General features: G+C 40.3%; 1 pseudogene; it reads left to right on the top strand.

Annotated features, from left to right (window-relative positions):
• The first annotated feature begins 11,979 nt into the window (after positions 1-11,979).
• LOC147463986 (germin-like protein 1-1 pseudogene) lies at positions 11,980-12,902 on the top strand (annotated as a pseudogene).
• The last annotated feature ends 215 nt before the right edge of the window (positions 12,903-13,117 follow it).

The following is a 13,117-nucleotide window of genomic DNA, read 5'->3' as shown; positions in this document are numbered from 1 at the left end:
TAAGCAAATATACGTTCCCCATTTCCCCATGTTTGCTTTACATCCTTCTATTGAATTGCAGAGAGTGTTTCTTTTATTAAAAAAAAGCTTTCTTTTTTATAAAAAAGAAATCTTCTTACATGACAAGCAACAACTATGTAGACCTTGTTTATGTAAATCAATCAACTAAACTTATACTTTGTCATAATGTAACTGGATCCACATTACTGAAAAAATCATTTCCCTCATCGTACAATGTTGTCAATGGCTCTTTCGATTGTGCCCCGGATGATGAACGATTGTTCTTGAGTTGGAATCGCCTCCTGAGATGACTGTATGTCCGAGTGTGTGTGAGCCACTTGTGTATGAACGGCTAGGGAAGCAATCCTTCAAGTAAGCATGCACCATCTTGCAAAGCTGGAAGCAGAAACGAGCAGCACTTCCCTATGATGTGTGTGTGTGTGTGTGTGTGTGTGAAAGAGTACTCAGGGTTGTGTGTGTGTGTGTGTGTGTGTGTCTGTGTGTGTGTGTGTGAAAGAGTACTCAGGGTTGTGTGTTGGTGCACAGTAGGGTACGCTCGTTGCATGCCCTCTGTGTTTTATTATATGCAGTCTGCCGCGATGTCTTTACGGTGCCTCGGTGTCTATGCTAGTTGTACACGCCATGTTTAGGCTCTGCCTTATTTGGTGCAGTTAATATTTGTCAAAGTAATAGGTTTCCTTATATGCAAGAGATATTTATTGAATGAGGCTGAATTCTCAGAGGTTAAAACATGAGAGCGAGGTTAAAAAAACCCAGTGTTGTGTATACAATAGAGCTTGGGCTATATATAAATAAGTGGTTTCAACCAAGTTGGTGCTGCTCACACAGCTACTTGCCGAGGTTCAGATACACAGAAAAAAGAGAGCAAGAGGGATAGGAAGATATATCTTTGTTTTAACTAGTTTACAGATACTTGTGGCTTTTTGGGCATCCATGTTCAAGAAGGGTTGCAGCATCCTGGAAAAAATCCTTATTGCCAACTTACGGGATTGAGAGAGAGAGAGAGAGAGAGAGAGAGAGAGAGAGAGAGAGAGAGAGAGAGAGAGAGATGTTCGTCTTGAAAGCAAAAGAGCAATAGATTTTTTTAAAGCAAAAGCAAGAGGAAGATTTTTTTAAACGTGTGGACTATGTTCCACGAGTGCCTTTCTTTGTTTCTTTGTCTGTCTCTCACAACCAAACAACAGTGTCATGCATGCACATCCTGTTGCGGGGGACAGGCAATGCTTGCAAAGATGGCGACAAGGGGGACGCGATGCAAGTCTTGCTGAAGGCTACACAATCAAGATGCTAAGAAATTAGGGTTAATGGTTGTCTCGGATTCCAATAAGGAGATGTCAAAGGAGCGAGCTAGAAACGGGCGAAGGTGTGGCAATTTTTAAGCGACCTAGCTCTCTCTTGGACTTGTTGCTGAGAGGCAAACATTAGAAAGAGTTATGCAGGAGGGGGGATTGAAAATGAGGATTGCTAGTGGCCAAGGTTGGCAGTCGCATGAATGGGATTTTGGTGGAAAGGGGTGGAGGCTGCAATGGTTGGAAGACGACAAACATGAAACTTTCCGTAGTGATCAAAAAACTTTGTGGGTGTCATGCTATACAGATCTCTCTCTCTCTCTCTCTCTCTCTCTCTCTCTCTCTCTCTCTCTCTCTCTCTCTCTCTCTCTCTCTCTCTCTCACACACACACACACACACACACACACACACACACACACACACACACACACATTTTGCAGGCCAATAGGCGGCACAAATCTCTCTCTCCCTTTCTCCCTTGCTATAAATCTTTCTCTCTCTCTCTCTCTCTCTCTCTCTCTTACTTTGTAGGTCGACAAGTGGCACAAACCTCTCTCTCCCTTGCTATAGATTTCTCTCTCTTACTTACTACTGCTGAACTAGACGCGACACAAATCTCTCTCTCTCTCTCTCTCTCTCTCTCTCTCTCTCTCTCTCTCTCTCTCTCTCTCTCTCTCTCTCTCTCTCTTGTCGGATAGATTTTTGAAGCCTCTTGGCACTGTTCCTGTGATGTTAAAATCTCACCGTAACAAAGCTCTCTGTGTCTTAGGATGGCGGGGCAGACGAATGGAGGGCGCAATCTTGAGCGTACCAAGGGGAGTGGGAGGACCATGCCGTCGTGCAGGGAGGTAATTGCACGCGAGAGGACACAATATGGGAAATGGTTGCAAAGGAGAGGTTTTGTATGTGTGTGTGTGTGTGTGTGTGTGTTTTTTTTTTTTGGGGGGGGGGGGAAGGGGTCAAGCCTCGTCACTATATGGCACGACTCGGCCAGGAGGGATCTAGGGCCCAAATTTGGGGACTCAGGTGGCTTCAATCTCGGGCGTTGGATCACGCAGTGTACTAGGGCTGAACTCAGGGGAACTCGGGGCAAAAATGGCACCTCGAGTTCACTTCTAGTTCACCCGCCTCGTGGGGTGTGGGTCGGACCTGGAACGTCTCGATTGCCACACGAATGCCCTACCACCACGCTAGCACGCGTCGTTGTCCATGTTGGCATGGCACATGATCATACCCTAGTTTAGACGCCCCTAGTTCACCCTTAGTTCACCCCCAATTCACCCACCCCTAGCTTACCCGCCCCTAGTTCACCCCTAGCTCACCATTAGTTCACCCCCAGTTCACCCACCTCTAATTCACTGCGTGATCCAATGGCTGAGATGAAAGCCGCCTCGCGCCCCCAAATTTGGGCCCTAGATCCGCTCTGACCCAGAGCCGTGCCATATAGTGATGAGGGGGGGCAAGGGACGAGTCTCGGTTTGGAAAAGGGGAGAGAGGCGAATCCGAGGACATTTCCATTGAGTGAACCCAGTATGTAAGGTTAAAATTTAAGGAGCTGAATAGATGTCTGTTTAGGGAAAAGTGAAAGTGAAAAGCGTGGAGGATTTAAAAAGTGAAAGGTCCGTTGAGATTATGAATAGTGAGAAACTTTGTGACGTGCTTTTTTACTTCCCATGTACCCTTGTATCTTTCTGTTACTTACATCCCATGAAACCAGTAAACCTTTGAAGATGGAAAAGTGGAGGGTGGATTCAGTGCTTACAAACGAACAAAATATGGAAAGGCAAAAGATGGATAGAATGTTTACAGATGAGGAATATAACTTTTCTATGGTCCTAGAAAAAAGGAAACTTCCATGAAAAATCTTGACTTATTGGAGACTCAAAAAGCTTTCTAGCCTATGTTCACTGTGTTGTATCTATGTCTTCTAAGAGCCTATTTCTCTTTCCCTTTATATTTCCGTCAGTAATTTACTTTCTCAAATTGTGTGCATTCTAATAAATTTTAAGAACAACTTGGATCCCACCAACTTCTCATTGTCATTTCTTTATTGATAGGTGTTTGATAATTATTACGTGGGCAAGTAGGATGAGTTTACTTCTTCTTAAGAAGCTTTTTTGGAAAAAAGAGGTAAAAAAAAGGTAGCTATATGAGCAATTTTTCTTCATTCCAAAGTAATTAGCCCAGCTTATAGACTTGGTTTATTGCCATCTTGTGCACAACCACAAGGCGTATATTTGTAAGCTAAGTGTTCTTTAGGCTTTGGAGAGCCATGTTGACACATCAAATTTGAACAAAATAGCCACACATTTCGTATTTTAGGTAAATATGGTAATTTCAAAATTTAGTATTTCTCAACATACCACCATCTCGTGTAACATTTTGGTAGCTAGTACATAGGTGTCGTCTGGGATAATTGTGATACCTCCCACCCTCTCCCTCTCTCTCTCTCTCTTGCTATCTTGCATTGAGGAGAGAAAGAGAAGAACAAAGAGACAATACACAGAGAGTGCAACCCCAAAAGTGTTTAGAATACATACACATGATGGTATATATATAAAGTGGACCCAGTGCTATATTTAAAGTAGCTTCACATTTAAGCTTAATAAACCCATTCAAACAAGGGTTCCTAACTGTAGATGAAAAAACCCTTGGAACTCCAGGAAAAAATCCACAACCCTATATTTGTCCACCGTTATATTAATATATTGTTCAATTTACAAGATAGTTTATAAAAAGCTACATCACTCATCTTACATAACGATAGCCTAAAAGGCTTAATGAAATGACTGATTAACCCTTCAAATACTTTGGATCATCTTTCGCTTCATCGATGAACGTATACCATCTTTGAAATACTTCACTTTGTCTTTGAGTTGTGTAATATGTCAATTTCACAAAATCAAAGAGCAGAAGATTAAAATCACATCAATGTTAGAGAAATATTTGGATATAATGACTTTAGAGATGATTTTCTACAACACCTCAAATTTTTTTCACACAAAATATATCAAATTAAGATTAAACCTGTGTACATATTATTCAATCTTCTTAACATGAAATACATATAATATGTGCACATGTATACAATGTCTATACACAAGTTTGACCATGGGGATCTCTTATATGTATAAATTCTATCCAAGGCAATATAAAATAATAAATAGTAAATCATCATGAAATAATAATCATACAAATAATAATAAATAATCATGAGAGAACACAATGGAATAATAGTCATCTTAGGACCATAATAAATGATAACAATTATAATAAATAATAAGAAATCATCATGGGATAACATTATAGCATCATGGAATATATCCATGAAATAATAAATATCTCAAACACAATATATCATGAAAAGATGCCATGACGTCATGCAACAAGCATCTAAACCATTGTGAATCAATATGAAATAGCATCATGATATAATAAAGAAACTCCATAGAGCAATAACTCTTTCGATCATAACAAATGATCTGGAACAATACCATGGCATCATAAAACAATTGGATAGAACAAAATCCATGACATCATGATAAATAACAAATCATAAGAAATAACACCATAGCATCATCGAACAACACTATAATAACAAATTACCATGAAATAAAAAAAGTTATCGATCATAAATGAATGATCATGGAATAATATCACGACGTTATGGAGAAAATCCATGAAGAAATAAACATCTTAAACATAACAAAATATCATGAAACAAGATAATGAAACAACATCATGACATTATGAAACGATAATTTCAATCATTGCAAATCAACATGAAATGATATCATGGCATAATAAAACAAAGCCATACAATAATAATCATTTCAATCATAAAAAATTATTATGGAAAAGCACCATGGCGTCACTCTTTCAATCATAGCAGATATATATCATGAAACAGTGAAATAGTATCATGGCATAATGAAAAACTCCGTAGATCAATAACTCTTTTATAACAAATCATTATGAACTAACAACATGGCATCATGTCATAACACCATGGTATAATAGTCATTTAAATTTTAAGAAATCATTATGAAATAATTATATAGAATAAAAACTATTTGGATTATAACAAATCATCATGGAAGAACTTCTTGGCATCATATAATAAATCCATAGAATAATATACATCTAAAATATAACAAAATATCAACAAATGATATCATGATATCATAAAATGGTCATCTCAATATATACGAGTGAACATAAAATATTAAAATGGCTCTATCTATAATAAAAAAATCATCTCATGAAACAACATTATGGAATAGAAAACCATCTCAATAAGAAACGATCAAGACAAACAACTTGTAATGTTTGAAATAAATAATCATCTCGGTGACAAATGAAAATGTATCATGGCATCAGAAAACAACTCTATAAAGAAATATCATCTCAGTAATAAAGGATCAATATGAAAAACTTTTAATCATCATGGAAATGCATCATGGCATCATAGAATAGCTCCATTGAAGAATATAATCATCTCAATGAGAAACGATCAAAATGAACAACTTCTAATCATCATGAAAACATATCATGGTATCATGAAACAACTCTATGAAAGAATAACCATCTTAGTAACAAACAATCAATTCAAATGGCATCTAATCATGAAAACATATCATAACATCATGGAAAAACTTCATATGGAAGGATAATAATCTTAGTAACAAACAATCAGTATGAACAATTTTTAGTCACCATAAAAATGCATCATGGATCATGTGACAACTCCATGGAATATAACCTTCTAGAAGAGCTTCATAGCCTTCAACATGTCTCCTTGCTATGTTGTTAAGCTTGTCGTTTGAGCCATCAACTTGCTTGCTTGAGCCAAAGTTTGACCCCTTTGTGTCATAGCACACATGGCTTTGCAGCAAACTGTTTTACTCTTCTCTTGACACATCAACGTCAATTTTCACTATTGAGCCCGACTCCCCATCAATGTTGCTTGGTTTTCATCCTCCAAGAACCTGGTGAGTAGGTTGCTAATGCATCACTCTGTCGACTATTAACAACCATTGAAAACAGCCCATAAATTTTCTTCATTGTTATGCAGCTTGAAAAAATCCTAAACTTAGTGTAATCCCACCTACAAAATTTGAGCTTTATAGCCCAGAGATGTACGGATCTCATTTACTTCTTCACGTGAACTGTGAAGTTTTAATAACTCATGTTATTAGCACACCATGGGAGTGTTAATAACATACAATTTACATTCACCTACTGAAATCACGAGTTCCTCTTTTGGAAAACTCTCTAAAGTCCTCACTAGAGCTAAAATTTGAGGTTTCTCCTTCAACTTTATCATGTAAATTTTTTGCATCTTTCCCTCCCTATAAGAACGTCCTCGTATAGTTACCTCCCCTAGGTGTCTATCTGCTTGGAAGCAGGTTTGGGTAGGAAGCATTCTCGCAAGGGTTTTAAATGGTACATGTGCTTGGGGCTCATTTCTATAGTTGGAATGGAGCGCTCCTCATCCACGATACTAGCATATTTGTATTTTACGACTAGTTACGTCCCCTGGGTGTCTATTCACCTGGAAATAGGTTTGGATAGGAAGCATCTTCGTGGAGGGTCTAGGTGGTGCAAGTGCTTGGGACTCATTTCTATTGTTGGAATGGAGTGCTCCTCATCATTACATCAACTTTATGCTATCATGTTTTTTTTGCCTACATATCACTTTTGTGGAGGTATTAATGTTTCTCAAAGGATCCTTGATGCTTTCCAAAGGACCCCTGATATTACCCGGAGGGTCGGGAGGGCCAGGGCTATTGGTCGATGGGCATAAATAACCTGACCATCTAGTAGCCTTTAGGTCAGAAGGTCATTTTATGTGAATGTGAAGAGTTGTGAACAAGAATCTCATTAGTGTGATCATAAACACACGAGCATGTTCACACGACCTTCCTATTGACTTGCAAAAGTCACCCAACGGTAGCCTTGTCGGGCTTTTCCATATCCTAGCAGGCCATTGACAGGTTTTTTCTCTATCCAAGTGGGCTTGCCACGAAAAACTAACAGCTGGATACGCTTTTGATGGTTATCAAATCACCATTCATCGGATTAAATGTGATCATGGAAAGTGTGGATATGATAATAACACATGGTAATCACAAAAAATTCACATGATCACATGATTATTTGTGAATTGAGAAATTTATTAATTACCATTGTGATCATAGGAAAAAACATGTGATTATGTGAATATGAAATCCTTGCAGATGGATGTCTCTAACTCTATGCTTAAAAAAATCATAGGTTTAGTATAATCCCATGTTTGAAATGCAAAATTTACCTTTGAATTTTAATTTTATAGGTGAGAAAACCTACAAAATTCGTAGAAACTTAGTGTAAAAAAATTAAAATATTATCAACTCACCTTCGGACCTCTCATATCATTGGGAAGAGAATGGGGTCTAGGAGGGCCTCTTTATTTGTCAATTTAAGGAAGTCAAACCTTTAGTATTAATAAAGTAATCAAAAGACAGCTTTTGAATTCAAACAAACAAAACGCTACTTTATTTGAATTCAAAGTTTCCCTCCAAAATAGAATTAATTAAAATCTAGCCAATAAAACCATATCATGTAGCATATCTATGGAAAGAGCTCGACGTGTAGATTACAGATTCATGATTTCCACTCAAATCGGAGATCATGTGTGGGAGTTATGGAAGGTAAAAAATCATAAGATCATATGTGGGAGTTATGGAAGGTAAAAAATCATATCATTTTTCACCTCCCTTTTTCTTTTTTGGGGGTGGGTGGGGGGAAGGGATGCATCCTTTGACCACTCTTACACATCTCTTACACACCCACCATTCTTGCACACATGACGTACACCTATTCGTCAAAATGTTAATCACCTCGGTAAGCCCATGGAAAACAAAGAGGCCCTCCTACACTCCATCCTCTTCTTGATTATAGGTTATTGACACTATTTACCTCCATTCTATCTCATATGTAGGTTTTTTGTCATAAAATATAATATCTAACTTTACAAGATGATTTTCTCATATTAAACTGATCATCTAATATGGGAAGATAAAAGGGGAGCAAGATTTAGGACATAGATATGTGCTTCTAGACCTATCTCAATAGGGGACCAAAAGGAGAAATGGTTGCATCTCAATAGGGGTCCAAAAGGAGACAGTCTACCAAAGAGCAATATGCAATAAGTGCTTCTAGATTTATCTCAGCAAGGGACCAAGAGGAGAGATGGTTACATCTCAATAGGGGTCCAAAAGGAGGTAGTCTATCAAAGAGCAACGTGCATCTAGTGGAGCTTAGAAGACCGTAGGGTTAGTTTCATTAAAGACCTCCAAAAGTTAGTGTTAAAAAGTCCTTTGACCTTAGGCAAGCTAGGGCCGACCTTGAGGTGGGAATCCTACCCAAGCATGAGGTGCTTGTCGGCTTGCTAGCTAAAGAGCTTAAAGTGTTTGTGGGAACCTTGCCTAAGCTTGAGTTGCTTCTCATGCTTAAATGACTAAGGTTATTGAAGTGTTCAATTAAAAAATGCTCTCTCAAGAGGCATAAATGGTTTCCATGCTTAATTGACTAAGTTCTTGAAGTGTTCAATTCAAACCAAATGACTTAAGAAGCATAAAAGAAACATGTCAAAATCCTCCACATGTGGCCTTCATGATGTGCTTGAAATATTGGATAGGCTTAAAAGGGGTCCAATGAAAATTTAGACACATAAAAATAAATAATTAAGTTCTTTCTCTCAAAAAGGATAAAGAGGAGACATGTCCAAATGATATAATTAAATAACATGAGAGAGAGAGAGAGAGAGAGAGAGAGAGAGGGGAGATACTCTCCCACACACACACACACACACATTCTCTCATTGTGTGGAGTGCAAAGTGCAAGAGCTCCATCTCCTTCTCCAAGTTTGTTGTGAGAAGTGGAGAGCTTATACCACCCAACACTCTTGGCTATAGAATGCAAATCCAAGCAAGAGCCATGTTTCAATGCTTAAGCTTGCCATCTTCTTCATCTTCATTACTATGCTATTATGCTATGCTAAGCAAGAAGAGTGATGATAAGTGAGGAACTATTTCTTTCTTCTATGGATGATTCTTCTTCCTCTTTCCTACCCTCATTCCCCGCTAGCTCTCTCCACCTTCGAAGGTGTTTGAGGCCTTGGGACTGAGGCTTGGGATAGTTAATGTTTTTTTCAAAGTTTATGTTATGCTCGTGATGCATGAAGCTTTCTATCTTCATAGCATCCCCAAGGTCACAAGAAACACAAACATTGTATTGTACCAAGTCTCTCTTGATGGGATAATCTATAATACAAACACCTTTTGGAGGGGGAACCGGCTCCAAGTAAATCCGGTCCTCAACTATTGTCATGTTCTCTAATACTCTCTCTCTTGCAAAAGTATTGTTCATGCCAAGTTAATTATGTACTATGTTTATGTTGCTACCATCAATTAAGTTCACCCTCTATGTTCTCAAAGTAACCTCACAAAAATGCTCTCTCTAATTTTCTTAATTGCACTATTCTCAAAGTTCATAGGCCATTTTCATTACATTTCAAATTTTTGAAAAAAAAACAAAAATTCAATGCATTGTTTGCAGTTGTTAATTATTATTGTTTCATCGTCATCACATGAGCAATCCCCACAATCTGAAGCAAACACTGTACGTATCATTGACGGGCCATTCTATGTTCGACATGCATAGTGAGCAGCTTGCCATGTCAACCACTTCATCTCCTGCTTAGCACTGCTCCTTGTGAGCTAGCAACACCTTACCATCAGCTTTGATCTCAAACTTCCCTTCAAGTGTTGCAACACCTGCTCCACACCATGCACACCTATAGATGAAAACAAAGGAGACAATGGGGAGTAATCGAGATTATGATGCCTTGGGCCACATGAAGGTACCATCACAATATTGCCAGTCAACTTGCGTGAGGAGGCAAGGGAGATTTGACAATGGTCAATGTCCATTAGAGAGAGAGAGGCCTATGAACTTTCTTTGGATTTTGGGTCTATTAGCTTTCCTTGCCTTCTGCGCATCGCAAACCCATACTGCGAAGATGTTGAAATATCCATTTAGCCGATCTCTCTATGTACTGCCTACGAACCTTGAGAGAGAGAGAGATCATTTGTAGAGCTTTCTTCCTCCCTATTGAGGATTCTTCGGGACTCAAATGTCATCAATGACAATGCATCAAAGATGGCCCGAGCTTGCTGCGAGAGAGATCAAGTCAATGGCGGCCCTTGCTGCGAGATTGCAGCTGACATGAGAGCATCAACTTGTACAATTGGAGAGATAAAAAGAGTTTGGCAGTACTGGCCCGGGTTGTTCAACCCATGCACGGAGTGGGAGCTTGTAGTTCAATGCATGCACTAAGTGCATCCACACAACCCAATGCTAGGATGAGTGCATCCTGGCATGACAATGCCAAGGTAAAGGTTACAACACTTGAGATGGTGGCAGTGCCAGTAGCTCGCACGGTTGGCAGCCATGTTAGTAGGAATGTGCACATGTTATAGAACTCAAGGGGCAAGCATCCATCATGCTTGTAGCATCGTGGATGGAAGTGATGCCTCCTTAATTATAAGCACAGTCAGTTAGATATAGATATCTTCAAGATCTCATTCACCAACAAATCTCTTCATTGCTTTCTCTCAGGATATATTCTTATCCCATTCAATCAATGAAATAAATGGCCACAAACTTTATGCACTAATCAAAACTAGTCAATTTCACAAAATTAAAAATCTATTTATAAAATAACCTCCCCTTTTTTATTAGTAAAAAGGTAAGGTATCAGTAAGGCCTTACCCCTTTGGAACATGCCAAAAACCTTACATTGGTCGTGCTTCAAAATTCAATACTATCGCTTAAGATTAAAAGGAACAAGCATCTGTCTAGAATGCAAGATTGTGAAAAAATAGGTCAAATTTCTTGAATCGCCCCCTTGAAAAAGCATAGAAAATAATTGTGTATGGCTAGGAGAAGGAGGTGTAATTGTGGATTGTGTCGTCTTGGCTGTTAAACGTTTCCTGAGGCCGTGGTTGAGTCATGCGTTGCATTCATGGCAAAAAGTTCTCGTTTGTAGGAGGTCCACACCACTCAAGGACTGCATTCACATTGTGACAATGCAAAGTTGGAAACAGGCAAAAGGAGGGGACGCTTTTCGACAAGGGAAGCCGTGTGAAAAAGGGTTGGGGACAATTTGTCGTCATGGAGTGTCTTGCTGGACTCACGTGGAGGCTGATAACATGCAGGAAAGCGCTGCTCATATAATTACTGAGTCAACCACTTCCTCTCTATCTCTCTATCTCCCTCCCTTTTTCCGTGAGGGGCCGAGGGCACATGCCACATGGGATTGGCTTTAGGGAGACTCGTACGAGACTGGCTTGTGGGCAGAGAAACAAATTAGCCAGGCTCCAGCCCGTGAAACAAGACAGCCGGCAGGGAGGGTACAGAGCGGCAAAAGGGTGTTCGGGTCCCGGGATAACGAGAGAGAGAGAGAGAGAGAGAGAGAGACAGAGAGAGAGAGAGAGAGAGAGAGAGATCCTCTTTCGCCAGCTGCAAGAAGCACAACGCGACATTCGCACACACTCTCCCTCCCTCGACTCTCTCTTCCTCTCTGTGCGGAAGGACACTTATATAAGCTACACTCAGCTCACAGTTCATCTCATCCCGGCAGCAAGCTTTAGAAAGTTTCATCCACACTTCTCCATTGCAAGCTACATTGCCCCTTCTCCCTTGTTAGCATTAAGGTAAGCTGCAGCACCGATGGAGAGGTCGACCATGCTTTTGCTCTCGGCCATAGCCATATTGGCGTTCACAGCAGCGCCTGCGCTTTCTGCCGACGCCGACCCCATTCTCGACTTCTGCGTAGCAGACCTCACTAACAAAAACCTCTTCCTCAACGGTCTGCCCTGCAAGAACCCGGCCACCGTCACCTCCGCCGACTTCAAGTTTGAGGGTTTTAGAGGCATGGGAAACACCTCCAACCCGCTGGGCATTGCCATTGGCTTCGCTGCTGGCGCAACCTTCCCCGCCCTCAACACCCAAGGTCTAACCCTGGTCAAAATTGACTATGCCAACACGGGCGGCTTTGTGCCCCCTCATGTCCACCCCCGCGCCTCCGAGATCATCTTGGTCCTAGAAGGGGCCGTCCTCGTGGGCTTTGTTGACACTAGTGGAAACTACTTCTCGGCCACCCTCTACGCCGGTGACCTCTTTGTGTTCCCACGCGGCCTTGTCCACTTCCAACTTGGCCTCAATTCTTCTTACCCTTCCCTCTCCTTCTCCTCCCTCAACTCCCAGAACCCTGGCCTCTCCCTCATTGCCCCCGCCCTCTTCGCATCCACCCCCGGCATCCCCACTATGGTCCTCCAGAAGTCTTTTGCTATCACTGAGGCTCAAGTCAAAGCCATCAAAATGGCTTTTGGTGGGCACTAGTTAGTTAATTCCTTTAGCCGCAATGCTCTCTTCCCATGATACCTCTACTTTGTTTTTTTGGCATATTACATTCTTAAAATTTGTCTTCTCCTCCTTCTAGAGCCAACAATGTGTTTTAAAATGTTAAGAATAGCACTTTCTCATATGGTTCAATGCAAAGCTTCACTCAAGAGTCTAATTTTTCCCTCGAGCAATGTCAAACCTGTTTTGTCATTGTGCCAGCGTTGGTGCCACTCATTGAAATGTGTGTCTACATGTGTATGCCAATTGATGTATCGGTCGTTTGACCGAGCTTTGTTAGTGTATTGGTAGTAGTGTCACCTATAGCTGCTGGAGACCAAAGCTTCAACAAAATGAT

Source organism: Adiantum capillus-veneris, chromosome 2 (genome assembly GCF_014529385.1).
Source record: "Adiantum capillus-veneris isolate H3 chromosome 2, ASM1452938v2, whole genome shotgun sequence".
Taxonomy (NCBI): domain Eukaryota; kingdom Viridiplantae; phylum Streptophyta; class Polypodiopsida; order Polypodiales; family Pteridaceae; genus Adiantum; species Adiantum capillus-veneris.
Note: the sequence above shows the minus strand (reverse complement) of the source record. Positions and strands in the feature narration are given on the sequence as shown.